A 20,452-nucleotide genomic window follows, 5' to 3' on the forward strand; every position below is an offset into this window, starting at 1 on the left:
AAATAAATAAATAAAAACATTTTCCTCCAAACATTTAATAATGTAAAAACAGTCTTAACTCACTATATAAAAACAGGTGGTGGACCAGATGTAGCCCACTGGTCAGTTAGGTGATCTCTAGTTTGGTGCCAGCCCTCCCCCCCCAATAAAAGCAAACAAAAACAAAAAGACGAATACCAAATTTAAAGCTGTGTTGTGGAAAGGGAGCATTTTTTGCTTTATCTGCTTTATAGCTTCCCTAGGTAGCTAAGCACTAATGAGGAACAAAGGAGCTTTTTCTTAGTGGCTTATTTTTGTGCCATTTTGTGTTTAAATATACACGGATGCTTGCCTGTGTGCTTACATATGTGTATAATAGAAGTAGGACCAAGTTTTCAAATTGCATTTGATTTATTTTCTTAGCCATTTGGGATGGTGAGAGGGAATTGTAGAAGATACAGTATTATCCCAGTTTTTTTTTTAAGAAGCACATTATACCAAAAAATGCTTGTAAAAAGTTCTGGAAGGTGTGTTTTTACTAAATGGTAATAGTGGTTTACCCATGATAGTTGGGAGTGGGATTGATCAGGGGGGAGGGTACTTGACCTTTTTCTGAATTATTTACTTTAAAAAAAGGGAAGGATTCTTGTATATTTGTGGAATTAAAATTAGTTAAGTACTTAATTAAAAAATATATTCATGAAAAAGTAAACATTGCTTGCTTCTGTGAATCTACAAATACAATTCATCTGTAATTTTAAATATTATTATAATCTTTTCATATTGACCCTTTCTGAAATACAACTTTTGGGAAATCCCTTCATCTATGAGAGAATTGGTAATTAGGAAGTGTTAGGTTTTATAGGCGCAAGAATATCTTCTCAAGGGATGCTGATATTTAAAATAACATAGAAGTACCGAATAAAAACCCCCCACAATCTGCAACACTATGGATCCAAACTATATACCCCAGATTTTAAAACACATTTCTTACTAGAACACAAAAGGCCTTTAAAGCAGGTGGTGCCTTTGTCCCCTGATACCAATGTGTTTTAATAAGGCTCCACTAGATTGTCAAAGTCTTTGGTTAAATTGGAACTGACATTTATGCTAATTAGCTGGGTTTGTGAGCTCGAAACAGGTAAAATTGAAATACAGTGGTCTCCAAATTATGTTTATTTTCGCAATGAAGGCACTGAAGAATATTTGGTTCCATTTGTCAGTATCCCATATCTTCCTCCTTCCATCATTCTTTCCCCGCCTGGTGTGTTAATCTGGTAATCTGAAATCTTTTTGTCTGCCTGTAATATGATAGGCTGCTTTCCTGTTGTCCATCTGTCTCCTACAGGAGGTGAAAGTACTTTTCAGAAATGGTTTGGGTTGATGTTATTAATCTTTATAAGCAGAGAAATTCCTTGAATAATTTAATAGCCAAATGGCATGAGGGGGACTTGGTGTGAAAATGAATTTTCCTGTCAGCTTAAAAAATCACAGCATGGCCAGCCTTTCATCCATGCAACTCAAATATCAAACCACTGGATGTTTGTTTTCTTTTATGCAGGTTTCTCTATTTTGCACCACGTAAAGCGATGGGGAAACATCTAGAAAATTTGTGTTTACTTTTTTTCTGTTAAAAAAACCTATAACAAACTAACCAGCAAAAAGAAAGCCCTCCTTGTTCTCTGAAACAACAGATGCTGACTTTGACCTTGGGATTTAAGGGCAAATCTATTCTTGTTTACATGTTTTGAATTTCTTGGGTTTGCCAGTAGGAAGGCAGCAGTTGGGAATGAATGCTTTTGAAAGTATATGAGTGATTAAAAAAAAAGAAATTAGTCCACACAGCTGTTGCTAAAAAAATAGCTGTTTTCCCCCCTCCTTCCAGTGTCACTAATATACAGGGTTTTAAAAATTATTATTGTTATCACTATTATTATTATGTTTCTTTTGTACTTTTAATTGGAATTAACTGAGTTACAGATGTCACAGCTTCTGGGTGTCTGATCTGACACCCTGCTTTCTTGTGAAGGCGCCTCTGGGTGGAGGATGACACATTTGATTTGCAGGGTCCCATTGTTTCTTGATGGTGGTAGAAGGAGACACAGCCAGTCCTGTGTTTAGGCAAGCCAGCAGGAGCAGGAATGTAAATAACCAAATAAGTTTTTTCTCCCTGACACAGCCTCTTTACAATGCCATCTTGCTTTGCCCTGTCTTTTGGAAAGTCAATTTATGAAGGTAGCAAAAGCTTTCTAATAAATGTGAGGTCCAAGTGATATTATTCTGCATGAGGTCTGCCCACATGGAATTGTTACTATTTTGTTGGAAGACCACTAGCAAGTTTGTTGTTGTTGCTGCTGTTGTTTTGCATCCAAACCAATAGATGGGCATTGATCATTTTTGTTTCTTTTTGCATGAATCGTGTCCTTGGGAAGGAAATCTTGAGGATGAGAAACTCATACCTTTGAGCAACAAAGAATTAAGTAGTGACTTCATGCCTTCCGATAGTACTGAACCCAGACGTGCTTTTTCTCTTTGAATATCATAAAACTCAATCTCACCTCTTCCCACTTTACAGTTTCAACTTGAGGAGACTGACCAAGAGATGGCCAAATCAGTTTCTTTGTTTCCCTTCGGAGGTCATTTTCCTGAGTGTTTTCTTTTTATCTTTACTGAGCTTAACTTTTTATTTGCAGATCATTCTAGTGAAAACCCCACTAGCAGTTAATATAATTTCATTAGTCAATTTATAGGCAAAAGACAAGACGTATTAGAGTGTCACCATGGGTATTTAACTAGAACATTTAAATCAAAATATCTTTATTCTGTTAGCTCTGGCTACTAATTAAATAACAGGTAAGCAGCTCAAATGTATTGAGCCAATGTGGAAGAAGCCAGGGGCCCATGGAAGGCGCCCTTTCCTCTGGCTTGATCAGTAATAAGGAAGCAGATAGATCGGGGCAGTCATCTTCTGCTAAGAATGAGGTTGTTTTGCAAGGACTGGCAATCAAGTACAGCTGACCCTTGAACAACGTAGGTCTGAACTGTGTGGGTATCCACTCACACATGGATTTTTTTTTTTTTTTGATAAATGCAGTCCAATACTGTAAATGTCTTTTCTCTTCCTCAATTTTCTTAATAGCATTTTCTTTTTTTTAGCTTACTTTATTATAAGAACATAGTACAGGGGTGCCTGGGTAGCTCAATCGGTTAAGCATCTGACTCTTGATTTTGGCTCAGGTCATGATCTCAGGGTCATGAGATTGAGCCCTGCATCTGGCTCCACACTCAGCAGGGAGTCTGCATGAGATTCTCTCCCTCTGCCCACTGCCCCCCCTGCTCTCTCTCTCTCTCTCAAATAAATAAATAAATAAATAAATAAATAAATAAATAATTTTTAAAAAATTTTATTATGTTGGTCACCATACAATACATCATTGGTTTTTGATGTGGTAAAAAAAATTTTTTTTAAAAAGAGGATAGTGCACAATACATACAAAAAATATGTGTTAATTGGCTGTTTATGAAATCAGTAAGACTTCTGGCCAACAGTAGGTTATTAGTAGTTCAGTTTTTGAGGAGTCAGAAGTTGCGTGCAGATTGTTGACTGTGTGGGGGGGTAGGCCCCCTAGCCCCACATTGTTGTCCAAGGGTCAACGATACTTATGAGTAACCCAGGGTTGACTGTCTTCTTCTGGAGGACGGTGCTTTTAGTCATTTTACTTCTAATTTTCTCAGCATCTTTCCAAGAGTAGGTGAGGACCAATGTTTTAAATTTCAGTATTTAGAAACTGACTCACCTTATATAGAAGTAGTTAAGGCATCTTGCCTTCTCAAATTGATGCTTCTGGAAGGCATCATTGGAATACCCATTAGGATAGCTGGAATCTACAACAAAGTGGTTCTAACTTTTTGGAGATTTTCTTGATGATCTTTTGAGGACATTTTCCTTGTTAACTTATAGTACTTTAAAAAGGTCCCAGTGCTTTTCCCTTGAATGCCTTGAGAAACTGTAGGCTCTAAAGGAATTTTAAGAAACTTGATTCTCCAAGCAACTGCTCAGAAATCCATTTTCTTGGTTCAGAAATCCAAGATAGATGTTTAAAATTCATTTGTCCAACCAATCAATTACCTACTTAACCAACCAACTGCCCAACCAACCAACTTCACTGAATAAGTCTTGCTCTGGAACTCTTTCTTAAAACCTTTGTAAAGCTTATTAAGAATATCAAGAAAGGATGGTAAAGGTGTGTTTTGTAAAACTTAATAGTTAGACTTGTTAATTTATCAGTAATGGGATAAACAATGCTGTCATTTTAACTTGTCTTCATGTTAAATTTTTTCCAGCCCTATTAAGGGCTCAACTATGCATAATTCTTGTCCAAGAGCAGCAACATTTTCAGCAAAATTATAGAAAGTTGTACATCTGTAAAACTATAAAGTTAAAAGGATAAAAATAAAAAGATAAAGTACAGTTGTACATCTGTAAAACTATAAAGTTAAAAGGATTAAGCATTCCTCAGAATTTCTTTCCTGATGTTTCTTCATGAAATATTTCACACTCTGAGTCTAGTATAAATTTTTTTTTACACTCACATTACTGGAATATTGGTAGGTACAATATTAAGTTTTGGAGTCCACTAGAATGGAATATATTGCTTGAAAGCTTAAACTAATTTAACTTAGTTTGAGAGCTTATAAAAGAGGATTTAAGTTTAGTGCATTTTAGAAGTTGCTTTTTTCAATTAAAAAAAATTTTTTTTGGTCTTTTGGCAAAGGATAAAGTCCACAGGCTATGTGAGGAACTGCAGTGTAAAAATAATTAGCTTTTAAAGATTTCTTCTTTTCTTTTTTTGTTTGAGTATGAACATGGCTAGGGGTTTTAGGAAAATAGGTTTGAAAAGGACATTTTCAATATTTCCTAATGAAAGCTAAAATATATATAAAATAGGAATTGACTTATTAAAATTTTTGCTTTGGATTTTTTAAAACTTTCTATCTCTACCTAAGCTCATCCTATTTAAACAGAAATTTAAAAATCTGTGTTTTTGGAAAATGATTACTTGGACTCAACTTTTGAGATGTATGTGCTTTTGCATGTGTTTAAATTATGTTATGCCTGTATTTGGACCAAGCATTAAATGACTGAAACACTCATAGTAAGAAATTATACAGATAGTCTGTCTTACAAGGCTGGAGCACAGTGGCTAACCTGTTTCCAAGGAGCCTTCTTTCACAAGAGTAGTTACAGGTCAAACCATGTAGTAGGATGACTTTCTACAGGGAAGTATATAGAAAAAGCATAGATTTTAGATAGAGAGAGAGCTAGCTCAAACCCAAGCCTCTTAATGTTCTCCGTGTACGTTATTTTAGCCCCATGAGACTCAAGAATTATATGCTTTCTAAATGCCAGGCACTATCCTAGGAATAAGCAAACATCTTTCCTTTTCTTAGGGAGGTTATTGTCCAGAGGGAAAGGTAGACTCATAGGCAAAATCTTAATATATGTGATGGGTATGCTCATCGTCAGAGAAATGTGCTCGAAGTGCCCCTGAGTAGGGGCATTTCTGCCAGGCAGCTCACTCCTTTTCAGCACACACTTATTGGACATCTAAGTATGTGCTAGGCATCGTCCTAGGACTTGCATACCAGCGTGAAATAGGTAAACACAGTCCTGACCCTTCTGTTGTCTTACAGTCTCAATAATAAAGAGATGACTGTAAACTAGAAATTCTGGGGCCCACCTTCTAGAGTTTGTGAGGATGAAATGGGTTTTCTTTCTCCTTCATGCCATCTCCATCCTGCTCACTCCGGCCCTCTCCGAGCATTCAGTCCTCCATTTGCCTTAGCAGAACTTGTGGGCTGGGCCAGGTTCTCTCTGGGGTAGCTGCTGTTTCTCTCGATTAACAGTTCCATACAATGAGTCCTCTTACAGGTGAATGGCTAAAATACTTCTTCCTCAGAATGTTTGCTTTATTACCAAAAACCTTTGGAGGCATCAAGGCCATACCGAACATCTCTCCCTTTGACAGAATTTCAGCTACTGAACAGGCCTCCATGGGTAACAGAGGTGTACCATCATGGTGCCTGGCTGCTCTCCCAGTGTCGGTGGTAAGTGGTGGGGTGCCTGGTGCGTCAAGTAGAGAACAGCAGGTGGTAGCCCTGTCCCACCTTGAGTTGGAGTGTTGCTGGTTTGTGGGCTTGCCAGGGTCAAATCCAAACCAAAGAATTAGGCCGGACCTGGAGGTTGGAATGCTTTGCTACAGGGAGAAATCCTTCTTATTACAATGGTAGAAAATCATCTTTGTGGCGCCTGGGTGGCTCAGTCAGTTAAGTGTCTGCCTTCGGCTCAGGTCATGATCCCAGGGTCCTGGGATTGAGCCCCGCATCAGGCTTGCTGCTCAGCAGGGAACCTGCTTCTCCAGCTCATGCTCCCCCTGCTTGTGTGCTTTCTCTCTCTAATAAATAAAATCTTAAAAGAAAGAAAGAAAGAAAATCATCTTCTCTTGGGCTTTAAATTTCAGGTTACTATTTTGAGAAGACATTTAGGACCTGTGACATCATCCTGTTTAAGTTCTTCCAAGATATGATCTTTTAATTATAAAATTAATATTAATTATATAATTATATAATAGTACAGTGCATTTAATATAATTAATTAATGATTATGAAATGTAACCACTTATGTACAGTTGATCCTTGAACAATGTGGAGGTTAGGGGTACTGATCCCCCACACAGTCAAAAATCTACATATAACTTTTGACTCCACCAAAACTTAACTACTAATAGCCTACATAGCCTACTGTTGATTGGAAGCCTTACTGATAACATGAACACTCTATTAGCACATATTTTGTATATGTATTATATACTGTATTCTTTTTTATTTAAGATTTTCTTTATTTATTTTAGATATAGAAGTAGAGAGGGAGCGGAGGGTGTGAAGCAGAGGGAGAGGGACAAGCCGACTCCATGCTGAGCACAGAGCCCCATGTGGGGCTTGATACCATGACCCTGAGATCATGACCAGAGCTGAAACCAAGAGTCGGACACTTAACCAACTGTGCCACCCAGGCGCCCCGATTATATACTGTATTCTTACAATAAATTAAGCTAGAGAAAAGAAAATGTTATTAAGAAAATCATAAGGAAGAGAAAATACATTTACAGTATATACTGTATTTATTGAAAAAAAAAATCTGTGTATAAGTGGACCTGCACAGTTCAGACTTGTGTTGCTCAAGGGTCAACTGTATAGTTCTAAGTTCCTCAGGCAAGTAAGTACATAGGAGATACACAGGTAAATATAAAATACTCCATGTAGTAATATAAGAACTATACTCAGGCAGGAGGATGAAGAAGGAGCATATGCATGAATCATTTCTTTATGTATATATTTTTCCTTTCAAAGCATGGGTAGGATCATGTCATGTCCCTTCTCAGCGAAGTTCAGCGGCATCTTACTGTACCCAGAATAGCCTGTGGAAGCCTCTCAGAGCTGCCTTTCATCTCATTTTTCATCCCAAGTATTTTCACATCCTTTAGGTACCCTTTGCTCCAGCTTACTGGGTCTATTATCTGTTCCCCCAAAGACCGTGCTTTACATGTCCAGGCCTTTGCTCATTCTGTTTGGTCAGCAAGGGATAAATTTTACTCCTTATTTCATTGGTAAGATCTTACTGATCCCACAAGACTGAGTTCAGATGCCTTCTCTTTCATGAAAACTTCCATAGTCCTACTAATCAGAATCAATGATTTCTTCCTCATTGTTGGTCTGTTATATGTATCACCGTTACCCGTTGTAGGCTTCTCTCATTCCGGCTTGTATCTAGTTAATGCATTCATCTATCTATACATTTATTCAAGTATTTCTTGAAAGCCTGCTCTGTTCCTGGCACTATGCAAGGATACGGGAATGTAGTGGGAAGCAGAAAACAGACATGGTGCCTGTGCTTTGGGAGCTTAGTCTTCAGGTGGAGACAGGCAATAAGGACACAGCAAAATCCACAAAGCCAAAACTGCAGCTGTGATAAGCGCAAGGAAGATAGAGAGATCTGTGTATCTCTCTTTCTAGACTCTAATCTCCTTAATGTCAGTGACAGCCTCTTGCTTGGTAGAAAAGGCAATAGAATAAGTCAGCTACGACCATATAGTGGGGTTCGTGCTCTGAAGTCCCAGTGCATGTGATTATGATTTCATTTAGAATAGAGTCTTTGCAGATGTAATCAAGTTAAGATGAGGTCATACTCAATTAGGGTGGGCCCTAATCCAATATGACTGGTGTCCAATAAGAATAGGAGAAAAGACACAGACACAAGGGAGAAGGTCATGTGAAGACAGACGCAGGGATTGGAGTGATGAGTTTATAAGCCAAGGAACACCAAGGAATGACAGCAATCGCCAATAGCTGGAGGGGAGGCATGCAACAGATTCTCCCTCAGAACCTCTAGAGGAAACCAACTGTGATGGCACTTGGATTTCAGACTTGTGGCTTCCAGAACTGTGAGAGAATCAATTTCTTTTTTTTTTTTCTTTCTTTTTTTTCTTTTCTCAGCCACCCAGTCTGTGGTAATTTGCTCTGGCAGTCCTTGGAAACAAGTATACTCTCTCAGAGGGAAGTTCTTACGAGCTAGAACACAGCACCACAATGCACTAATGTTTGGGTAAATGAATGAATTTGTATAAATGATTGAATGAATAAACAGAGTATTGTGTTTGTTCTCTTCAATATTAAGAGACCAGGGTGAGTTCAGGATATTTCTTTGTGTTCCAACTCTTTTTTAAGAAGAAAAAAAAATGTAGATTCCCAGTTAACATTGTCATCCGTTGAGGAGGCTGAACTGAATTACTTAATTGCCCATGGGACTCTGTCTTTAGAAATAAAGCTGTGTTTTTGTCACTGTGGCTACTGAGGGGGTTTTTTAAAAGCTAGGATTACTAAATATTCAGATAGCAGCAACTCTTTCCCCCGTTTCCCTCCAAAGTAGAGTCTTAGTCTTTGTATTTCCATCCCCGACTTTCTCGAGCAATTTGTTTGTCTCTCTGGTTGGATGGTTCACTTCAAGATTAAGCAGCATTTACCCTTTTTCTGGGGGGGGGGGAGAGGGGTTATTGTTCATGATTGTTACTATTTGTGTTCCATTTAATATTTTTATAAAGTGTTTTATAGTTGTTGCTTGCGTTCTGTAGCACTCAGGCATTCGTGATGTAATGTTTTCTGTTTGTAAAGAGAAAACAAGGAACCAAGACATTTACTGACAATTGAAAGCTATACTGATCAGATATTCACTAATCTGGGGTACCACCCCCTTTCTTCTTTCTGAAGACCCTTACCTTTCCCCTGCCTCCTGAGTCCTCCTCATGCTTGGCCCATCACAACACCACCTCTGTAAAGTCTGCACGATCTACTCCAGTCTCACAAACCTCCGTTGCACTTCAATAGGTGAAGTTTTGTTTATGTGGGTGTTCCCACATAGATGATGAGTCCCTGGAGGGCAGGTAAGCAGACTCACCCACCATCTTGAATGAGTGATTGGATAAATGAGTGAATGAAATTCCTGGAGTTGATTGAGGCTGGGAATAGCCAGTCCTTTGGCAGCCACCTTCCCATTTTATACACCTAAGACCATACCCATGAAACCCTGTGGTGGGTACCTAAGTAAATCACACAGAGGCAGGAGTGGGGTGGCACTGCAGCCTGGAGAAGGTCAGCCTTTAGCTCTCTATGGCTCTCCTACTTGTGTTGTCAGTGGAGAATTGAGTCAGTCGTTTTCCCAGGCTGTCCTCATGAGACCCTTGCTCGGAGGTGCCAACCAGATGTCTCAGAGTCATAGCCAGAGGGAGCAGGCCAAATCAGCCATTGTGGCTCTCAGTGTGGAAAGATAAGACAGAAGTAGGGGTTCTAATACAGAAATCTTCTTTCATGCCTGAAGTTCGCCTTAAGGGATGTGGCTGTCAGGGCACTCCAGCAACAGAGCATAGTGGTCCTTGCTTCTGGAGAGTGTCGCTCATTTTCCTCATGTTGTTACTTCTCATCTACATGTCTGTATGAGTGGCATGTGATAGGGCACGGAGCATTCAACATTTACTGAGCACCTATAACGTTCAGGACAGGATGTTCTGTGTACCCATCTGATTGCACATATATCAAGCCTGATGAAGGCCTGTTTTCAGGACCCTCAGATCATGGAACAGTACCAAGAGGAAGGAGTCTCCTAGCAGGTAATTTAGTACAATAAATGATTTATTGAAGGGAATGAATTTGCAGACAAAACTTCTATTGGCATTTATTCTCAAGATTAGGGTAGTGGGATTGTAGGTCTTGGGGTGACAGACCTGCTGTTTATATATATGTGTTTTTTCTGCACTGTTCAATGCTGGGACTCCTTTTCTCCCACCTCTCCCCCACAAGCCAGAGCCCCACTTTGAGTAAACATGGCTACAGAATAGCCATGTTCACAATAATCTTTTTGAAAATTATTATTGTAAGTGAATTTCACAGTGTTGGGGTTATTTGTACTTGCAAGAGTACCTTTATGAAATTTCCCTCTAGTGACAAAAGGAGCAATTATAGACTTTACTTTCTAGGACTGGTACATAAGAGAAAGAGAAGCTGTTTCTGGGATCCTCTCTGCCACTAATTCTGTGTGTCTTCCATCAATCAATTAATCTCTCACCCCTACAACTTCCCTAATGTTTAAAATGAGCAGGTTGAAGCTGAGGACCTCTCAATTCCCTCCAGCTCTACTGTTCTGTGATTTTAGCTGTGTGTAATTCTAGCCTTTTTTGTTTGTAAGTTAAAAGTTGGTAAACAATACCACAAATAATGACAAAGATAAATTTTTCAAAATTGGACATGCTAGAATCTTTAGAGGCTTTATTTCTGGTATTGAATTTATAAACTACTTGCTGGTAAAAGATCTCCTGAGTGGTTTCTAAACATTTGTATTCTTACTTCCTTCATTTTTAAAACACTATCTCCATGATTGCGGAGCGATGCCTCCGAAGTGTAATCTCATTCATCGTGGCATGCTGGGAGCATGCAGAAGCCACATGAAGTTAAGCACGCACGCACAGATTTTGAAGGTCAGAAGTACATCTAATGGCACTCTGTGGTCCAATACCCTCATCTTTAAGCATTAGTAATTGCCATCCTCAAGGAAGTGCCCCATTTGGGAGCTGCTGGATTTCAGCCATAAACCAGAATTCGGATATAGGCATCTCGTGAAAGCCAAAGTGGTTAGTGTTGCCAGAGACATCCAGGTGATACTGCTGAATTAATGAACTGGGCGTTGTGCCATTCCTGCTGAAAAAAGCGGGGCAATTTATTAAGTTTCAGCACAATAGACAAAGGGAATGGTAAATTTACTGGATGTGTTTTAGAAATTTAAAAATCGATAATGAAACAGGAAAGAGACCCCCATGGAAAGAAGAGGCCTGGCACAAAAGGTTGAAAGCATTCAGTTAAATAGACCTCTGGCCCATTGGATATCCACCAAGAGCAGGACAATTTGGGCTAACACGTCCCCAGTGGTTTGTGTCCGTAGTAGTGATATCCTCCGCAGGGCTGCAGTTTTCTGAGACCCATCAGAAAGTGGCTGTTCTAGGGGCACCTGGGTGGCTCAGTCAGTTAAGCGTCTGCTTCAGCTCAGGTCATGATCCCAGGGTCCTGGGATGGAGCCCCGCGTTGGACTCCCTGCTCAGAGGGGAGCCTGCTTCTCCCTCTCCCTCTGCCTGCTGCACCCTCTGCTTGTGCTCCCTCCCTCTCTCTCTCTCTCTCTGTCTCTTTCTCGAATAAATAAATAAATAAAATCTTAAAAAAAAAAAGAAAGTAGTTGTTCTGGATAGTCAAGCTACCACCCTCTAGCTTCAACTTAATTTTAATTTGAAAATGGAAATATTTTAAAGATATACTACATAGTTACATAGACATTTCTTTCTTATTATAAACAACATATTTTATGATAATTTTGGAAGAAGTAGAAAAATACAGGAGGAACTCAAAATTGTTTAATCTTGCTATCCAGATACAACCTTTTATTCACCCTTTTGCCATATTTCCTTCTTTTTTTCATTTGTATTTTTTTATTTTATTTTATTTTATTATGTTATGTTAATCACCATATATTACATCATTAGTTTTTGATGTAGTGTTCCATGATTCATTGTTTGCATATAACACCCAGTGCTCCATGCAGTGCCCTCTTTAATACCCATCACCAGGCTAACCCATCCCCCACCCCCCTCCCCTCTAGAACCCTCAGTCTGTTTCTCAGAGTCCATAGTCTCTCATGGTTCGTCTCCCCCTCCGATATCCCCCCCTTCATTTTTCCTTTCCTACTATCTTCTTTTTTTTTAACATAATGTCTTACTTGTTTCAGAGGTACAGGTCATTTGTATTTTAAACACAGCACATACATAATGGTGCTCACATTCTGAAAATCAGATATGCCAAGTGTTGTCTGGTCTTTTCTGATTTGGAGCAATCATTAGGGACAGCTGAGGGCATGAGGATCAGGGCCATAAAATGTCTCCCCTCCCTCTTCCTTTCTCCACACTCCAGTGGGTGGTGAGTAGACAGGCACCTTCCCTTGTCACGCCCTGGGGGAAGTCCTGGGTACTCTTGGGGCTTCAGCACTTCCTGGCCTTGCTCGTATGTTAGTTGCTAAAACCCTTTCTGCCCCTTCCTACCCAGCTATACACATCTGGGTGGCTGAGCAAAATTGAGCTTATCTAAATTACAGCAAAGTTGATGGTGAAAGAGCAAAATATAAATGATGGTTTTTGTTCTCTAAATTCTTTCGTAAAGCATAGGTATTAGTGGCTATGTTGTTCTATGTGACAGAACTTGTAAAATCATAGGAAAGCAGGGGGAAAATGCTTAAAGAATCTTTCCAATTAGTATTTCTGGGTCAGCTGGGGTCAGATGACACATGTTTGGTTTTGGGGCAGGTTCTTTATTTTTTTTTTTAAAGATTTTATTCATTTATTTGACAGAGAGAGAGAGAGAGAACAAGTAGGCAGAGAGGCAGGCAGAGGGAGAGGGAGAAGCAGGCTTCCCGCTGAGCAGGGAGCCCGATGCGGGGCTCGATCCCAGGACCCCAGGATCATGACCTGAGGCGAAGGCAGCCGCTTAACCAACTGAGCCACCCAGGCGCTCCTGGGGCAGGTTCTTGATATTAAACTATTGCTCCCAGGAGACAGCCTCGTGTAGAGGAACCAGAGGGAGCCTTGGAAGCAGACAGACCTGGAATTGAGTGCTGGTTTCCCTTCGCTCCTTGGCATCATCTTGAGCACATTATAGAACTCTTAGAAACACCAGTTTCCTCACCTATGGACTACGGGCGGTGGTTCGTACTTGTTGAGGGAACTTCAAGGAAAAGATGTGGCGTTCCCTGGCACACAGTAGGTACTTCCCAGTAAGCTTGTTCCTTCTGTTTTCCCCAGAGGTTTCTGGGATGTGTGCAGAGGAATACAGTTCATCCTCGAGGCAGTGAGTGATGGTGATAATGGGGTGCTAATATTTACCCAGATAAATACCTTGCACAAAACGATTTGTATAATGTTAATCAGCAAAAAAGTTCTCATCATATGCTGTGGTTTGAGATTTCCTTCCCTCATACTAAAAGGATTTGGATGAGAGTGAAAGTCACTGAATTGAAAAAAATCTCTGCTTTGCTGTCAGAACATGTTCTTATGTTTGTTAATAAAGCTGATGGTGCTTCTCTTTATGACATTCTCACCAACTTCTAAGAATTTCAGTGAGTGGGAACAGGGAGGGGAGATTGGGGTTTGGGGGTCACTTTGTGTTCGAGTTGAAAAGATAGACACGTTTGGGGAAACAGGTTATGATCTGCAATAACTGGGTGGCACATGTATTTTATAAGTGCTTGATAGATTTCTGGAAGGAAAATTTAAAAGTAAAGGGTTTTGCTTTTTGCTTGGGGCAGTCATTCTGAAGAGTGTGGTTTCAGCTTTTTATTCCGCTTCTTAACATATAAGGTGAGGGACAAGTAGACTTTGTATGGCAATGCTCAAAAATATAAGCTTAATTTAAATATTAAATATTAATATGTAGAAAGAGATTGCTTAATAGTAGTGTAGAACAAAAAAAGGGATTGAGAAAAATTTTCATACAAAGAGGTGAAAGAAATTGAAGGAAATTCCATATTTTTCAGCCCCGGGTTTTAATCCCCCTCACTGCTTAGCTGATTTTTCTAAGCTTGATGCATTTCCTCTCAATAAACTGAATTCCCTTAAGCTTTTATCATTTCATAGTGGGGTAACTTTGTCTTTGTCATTAAACCCATCCTGAAGGGAAAGACAGAGGTTTTAATATGGGAGGTCTGAAGTTCGATTCTGTCTTTAGAAATGGGTGACAGAGGTTCCTTTAGAAGAAGTCACACCTGCCTAGAGGTGCATCTTAAGTGATATCCAATATATCGTTGAGCAGAAAACTCGGACTTTGTTGAGGAGAGGCATTAGTTTATAAGGGAGTATTTATTAAGCACCTATTGTATTAGATGGGGGAAATGAAGTCAAACCTTTATTTGTTTTTTCTCCTTTAGCCTTCTGGAAGACCAGAATCAGATTTAATGTACTATAAATAGTTACTGTAGCTTTGTTATTTTGCTCATTGGCTTCCCTTTTTCTTCCTTAAATTTTTAATTTCTAAATTAATAGTCATATATTCATTAATTGATTCAGTCATCAAACATATTTCTGTGTTAGTTATAAGGGAAAGAAAAAGATCCTATACATCTCACAATCTTGAGAAACCCTGTAAACAAAAACTGTAGTTCAACAGAGGCTGCATTCCATCAGGAACAGACCCACCGTCTGTGAGGGAGAAGACCCAGCATAGGGAATCATGTACTTTGCCAGGCACAGAGCTATGGGAAAGACTTTGTATGAGAGGTAGTAATGTGTATATTTTGGCATAGAGCAAATTTTAAGGAGTAGATAAATTGTAAGTCATAATTAAAAATGAGTAAAGAAGTAAAGGTGATTACCACATCGGGGAGAGGTTAAGTAATAGGCAAGGAGGTATGTGACTGAGAGCCTCAGTGAGTGACTGTCCTGATGGGATTTCAGGAAAGGACTTATTTGCAAAAGTAGATTGGAGGAATAGTGATGGCGTATTAGATGAATTCTTTCTCTCCGAGAGGTGAATCAGCAAATAGAACTCCAGGGAAGGAAAAAGCCAGGCTACTGGCAAGAGCTGGAGATCCCTAGAATTCTATCACTTGAAGAAAAAAGTTGACGGATGTTGAAGTTTTTCATTCTTTGAACACCCAGCTGCTTGCATGACACCATGTCACAAGGTTATGACATAGTAAGATTCCAAATGAAAAGGCTCCCTTAGAAAGACAACTACGTCTTACAAAATGTTGGTCTCAGGGTCCCTTTACTTTCTTAAAGAGTACTGAGGTCTCCAAAAAGCTTTTGCTCAGTTGGGTTATATCTAATCCTTTTTATTCTATTATCAATAAATGAGAATTTATAAAATATAGTGAGGAATTTTTAAAGTACAAGAATGTACCAACACACATTCCATTAGCTTTAGAGTGATGATACACTCTTGAGTCATGTAGCCTCTGGAAAACTCCACTGTACGACTGTGGAAGGAGAGAGTGAAGGAGGCAAAGAGCATCATGTACTATTATAGAGATGGTTTGATGTCATGGACCCCCGAAAGTGGTTTCAGAGACCCTCAGAGGCCTCTTAACCACTTTGAGAACCCCTCACATTCTTGACCCAATAGCTTGTCTGTTCTCAAGATTTGAAGGTGATTGTGCTGATTCTTTCATTCAGTCAGCCAAGATGAATAACTTTGTACCAAGGGTTAAAAATAAAGGTTGAATCTCACACGTTGCTTTGTGGTCCAGAATTGGAACTGCTCGTAGTAAAAAAGAAAGAAAATTCAACAGTTACAACACAAGAAAAGTATTCAATGGTTTCTAACTTTTCCACTGTTTTTAAACATGTTAAATTAGATTTGATCCAATCAAGTAAAGAGAATGTATTTTAATCATATATCATAAGGACCTTCTTTACCCTTGGCGTAAATGAGCTTGGAATGTGTGTGGTGTCTCCAAACTGGGAACTATTTAAGAAGAGGCCTTCCCCCAGAGTCCTGGTTTACATGGATGAGCCCGGAGGCAGGGTTTGAACTTGAGTACTTTGGTCAGCTGTCACTTTGAGCCTTCGAGGTTCCTCCCAGAGTGATAGCACAGGATCGCAACTCTGCCATATCCAGCTGCCCTCACAACCCCCCCAGCACTCCCCACCGCCACTCATAAAATTCTATGCCTGAAGAGTTCAAAGGCCAAAAGAATTAAATGGAAAGCCAGGGTTTGGCAAGCTTATATAAAAGAAGGTTTGATATCAGGGCAGATGTTTCTGACACTCGCCGCTGCCCTTTCTCTAGGTGACCTCTGACTGTGGCCATGAATCCCATTGTCAGTCTTTGTTCTGACGATGCACCGAGGACCCTCCCTAAAACACGAAGCATGCTGTTGACTTTGTTCCCAGGCCTGGTGTCTGCCAGATCTGCCCAGTTCAGTTCCCATTGCTGCCAGCCGAGATTTTTCCCATCGCCACGACAGCAGAACATACTCGCCTTCTCTTCGCTCTTTAGAGACTTGGTTATTTCAAGAAAAGCTGAGGACGGACTTGCTGGGAATGACTGCTGCTGTGTCTGACCACCGAGAGCACATTTTCCCTACTGGTTGTTTTCCTTTTCGACCTCCTGGGGCTTTGGTTGTGTTTACATTTGGGCCCTGTCATTTCATTGTTTCATGAATGTCTATTTGAGTAAGACACTTGGCATCCAAATATCTTTCCTTTTTTGGTTCAAATTGAGTCCAAATGTCTAACAGTCTCGCCATTGATCATTGAAATGGAAAGATTAAAAAATTTCACTTGCTTATTTTTTTCTGCCTTAAATCCGGTAATGAGTCATTTTTGCAGGCCCTAAGGACCATAGCTGTCATCTATGACCTGCCTTCTTATTTTATATAATGGTGCGCTCTACTCCACACTACCACATCTGGGATGCAAAGCTATTAAACGGTGCCAAAGGAATTTCCAAATGAACTATTTTCTTTAACGGGTAAAGAATGCTTCGGATCTTCAGTTGCCCCTGACCTCAGTGTGGCCTTTTTCTTAGTGGTTTGGTTGAAGGGAAAGAAGGAAAAACAACAAAAAATCGTATATGCTGTGTAATGGCCACATTGCGGCAGGGTCATATTTAGCTCGCTAAGTTACTACCATTGTGAATCCAGGGTTTTGTCTGAACGTTGTTCTCAAGCCCTTTCCTTACAGAAAGCTTGCTGCCCGTGGTCCCTTCTTTCTTAGCCAATGGACCAGGCTCCTCTCCTGTTTTCCTCGTAGGGCTTTCGTGTTTTGGGTGCCTGCCAACCTAGCAGGAGGTATTTTTCTACCACTACTTAATCCTCATCAAACTGGGATAGCCTCACTTCCCTGCACACATCCCATGCTGTTCTTTCTGTCTCTCCTTTTACATAATTCCTCTCAAGTAGATCCCCCTCTGGATTCCCCTCCCTCAAGGCCCAGCTCAGGTCATGCTTCCTCCCTGGGCCTTCCCCCATCCCCCCCCCCTTTTTTTTTTTGAGAGAGAGAGAGGTGGGCCAGGGGGCCAGCAGAGGGAGACAGGGGAGAGAGAGAGAGAAAATCTTAAGCAGGCTCCAGGTCTGACTCGGGACTCAATCTCACCACTCTGAGATCATGACCTGAGCCAAAACCAAGAGTCAGACGCTTAACCCCCAAGTCCTCTGTTCCTGGGCCTTCCCAAACTAAGCTGTGCATCTGCGTTGCTGGGCCCCTCCCAGTCCTCTGCACAAATCAAGTGTATACTCTGCATTATCATGCAAGTCCTGGTGTTGCCTCCCCACTGGGGACAGCTCCACAGGCTAGCAATGACATTCTCCTTACAGCACCAGAAGACTCAGGTGGAAGGGGACCATGCATAGAGTGTTTACTCACACCTGCCAGCTTTTAAAGAGTTGGTCTTGGAAGAATGATTGAAAACATACGTTTGAGTCAGCACAGGAAAAATGCGTTGAACCACGGGGTGCCTAGTTCTAAGCTTTGTGTGTGAAGGCTATGCCATTTAATGCCTCAAATTCTTGATGGAAAGGCAAGCATTTAGTCATATAATCTGAATGTTGTGAAATGTTATATATTCTCTATGTATGTATTTAGAAAAATAAGGACATGTGGTAGACTGTAAAAAATATGTTTAAGTTGAATAAAAGACTGTTTCAGCTCTACACTAATGTCATATACTTTGATACTTGAATTTTGTGTTTCACAATGTTAAATGAAAGTTATAATATGCAAATACCATAGATAATTTAAATAATGCTAAAACCATACATTAGGCCCTACCTATACAGTCTAGAATTTGGACCTGGAGGAATGGACGTGGATGCTCAGATTCTTTGGTGTGTGGAGGAGGGACGGCTAACTGTTTCAACTTCAGAACTTTTCTGAGTAGTAATTGCCTATTTACTTTGCACTGCTACTGAACAATAAAATATGAGGGAAGAGTTATTTTGGCTCTTCTCAATTTTTGTAGGAATATTACTTTTGAGCTCTGCTCTACTTTTACTTTGACTTTCTGAATCTTATGTTGGCTGGTGTTAGCCTTTTGTTATTAAGGCATTTTGTTCTGTCAGTATTAGATAGTCTGTAAAGAAAAATAAACACTTTGTAATGTCAATCTGATTTTGCATCATGGAGACACAAATGGAAAAGGCTGATTGATCATAGTAAGAAAACTAGATGACCTGAGCAAGAGAGACTTAGGCTGGATGCGGCACAGATGGTGGAGATGGGGGTTCTAGGATGGAAAAGAGCTCAGCTGCAAAGAGAAGGTGGAAGGTTGGACTGTGAGTTGTCATTCTTCTACGTACAAATAACATCTTTTGATTTTTCTCTTTAGATCCCTAAAGAATATTTACAAAGATTCACGACTTTCCTTTAAAACATATAATGAATTCATTCATACATGGACTTCTGCCAGAATTTTAAGGCATTGACTATTCATAATTCAAATTCATAATTCAAAAGAAAAATTTAAAGCCTAACGTTTAGGTTCCCACTGGAGCCAGGGCTTGGTTGCGACCACATTTGAGGATGTAGGCACACTACCCACATTGTCCCAAAGCTGTACCGACTCTGTCCTGAAGTCGATTACTGAGTAGTTCATCCTATTGCAGTTGTAGAATTTGTGCTGGTTTTCATTGGCTTAAATAACAAATGAGAAGTTGTCCATTTTCTGAAGTGTACTTATGTTAAGTCTGTAGGTATAGAAAAACATGATGAATCTCTTCGGGTGGGGCTGTTGAAGTATCTTGAACCATTTCAAACTAGGAATGCACCTCCTGGGCTGGCCCATCATTCAGACGAGGCCTACCCTGGCAGAGGATGGCTGGCGAGACCCAGAGCTCGGGCTTTGGCCACGTCATACCTTAGCATTTCTGTTTTTTGTGACCCACAGCTGTAACCGGAGCTCAGCCAGCTGCTGTGTTTTTCTCCCCCCACCCCCTCACTGCCTTTTTAATGGAAAGTTTCAAATTAAGCAAAAGCATTGTGAGAGTAGTAAGTGTACACCCATAGACTTCTCATCTAAATTTACCAATTGTGAACATTTTGCCCTTTTTGCTTTGTGTCTCCTCGCATATATAGGTAGCTATACACACACGTATTTGGCTTTTTTTCCTGAACCATTTGAAAGTAAGTTGCAGACATCACGCTCCCTCACCCCTAAGTACTTCAGTATTATCATCTAAAAACAAACACTGGTCCCTACATAATCACAAAACCATGAAGTACAAGGAATTTGACACCAGCACGATCATGCCATTTAGTACACAGACCTTATTTAGATTTCCTCAGTAGTTCAAAGAATAATCTGTAACCGTTGTTTGGCTTGATCAAGGTTCATGCATTGCCTTAGCTGTTTTGTTGCTTTCGTCTTCTTTAATCTAGAATAATCCATTTCTCCTGTCTTTTATAAAACTCTCTTGCAGGATTGAAAAAGTCCAGCTCGGTTGTTTGGTACAATATCTCATAATCTGGGTTTGTCCGCTTACTTCCTCATGATTAGACTCAAGTTAATTCATTTTGCAAGAGTACCATGTAGGCAGTGTTTTGTCCTTTCTGTTGTGTCACATCAGGAGCCATAGAGTGTTTGTCCCATTACTGGTGCTGCTGAGTTTAATCCCTTGGTTAAACTGATACCCACTAAATTTCTCCATTACAGTGATTTCTCTTTTTCCTTTTTGTAATTAGTAAGTAGCCTATGGGGTAATTCTTTGAAAACTGTGCCACTCTCCTGATCCCTTCCAAACTGACCCAATGGTTTTAACATCCACTGAGAATCCTTGCCTGAATCCGTTATTATTTTGAAGGTTGCGGAAGCCCAGAAACAAATTTAACTGAGCCCT

At 40.0% G+C, this 20,452-nt stretch overlaps 1 protein-coding gene and 1 long non-coding RNA gene across 14 annotated transcripts in view; both read left to right on the plus strand.

Annotated features, from left to right (window-relative positions):
* TNIK (TRAF2 and NCK interacting kinase) overlaps nucleotides 1-20,452 on the plus strand; it is a 385,586-nt gene that overhangs the window by 133,980 nt on the left and 231,154 nt on the right. The gene's annotated exons all lie outside the window — the stretch shown is intronic.
* Nucleotides 7,238-18,612, plus strand: LOC135363684 (uncharacterized). 2 transcript variants are annotated; one of them, XR_010409664.1, is made up of 3 exons: nucleotides 7,238-8,641; nucleotides 9,304-9,476; nucleotides 16,408-18,612. It is a non-coding gene; the product is annotated as an uncharacterized LOC135363684 (long non-coding RNA). The 2 variants fall into 2 exon arrangements; XR_010409663.1 differs by having other exon boundaries at nucleotides 7,238-8,480.

Source organism: Mirounga angustirostris, unplaced genomic scaffold (genome assembly GCF_029215605.1).
Source record: "Mirounga angustirostris isolate CCGP_5_RB_7025 unplaced genomic scaffold, mMirAng1.0.hap1 SCAF_1, whole genome shotgun sequence".
Taxonomy (NCBI): Eukaryota; Metazoa; Chordata; class Mammalia; order Carnivora; family Phocidae; genus Mirounga; species Mirounga angustirostris.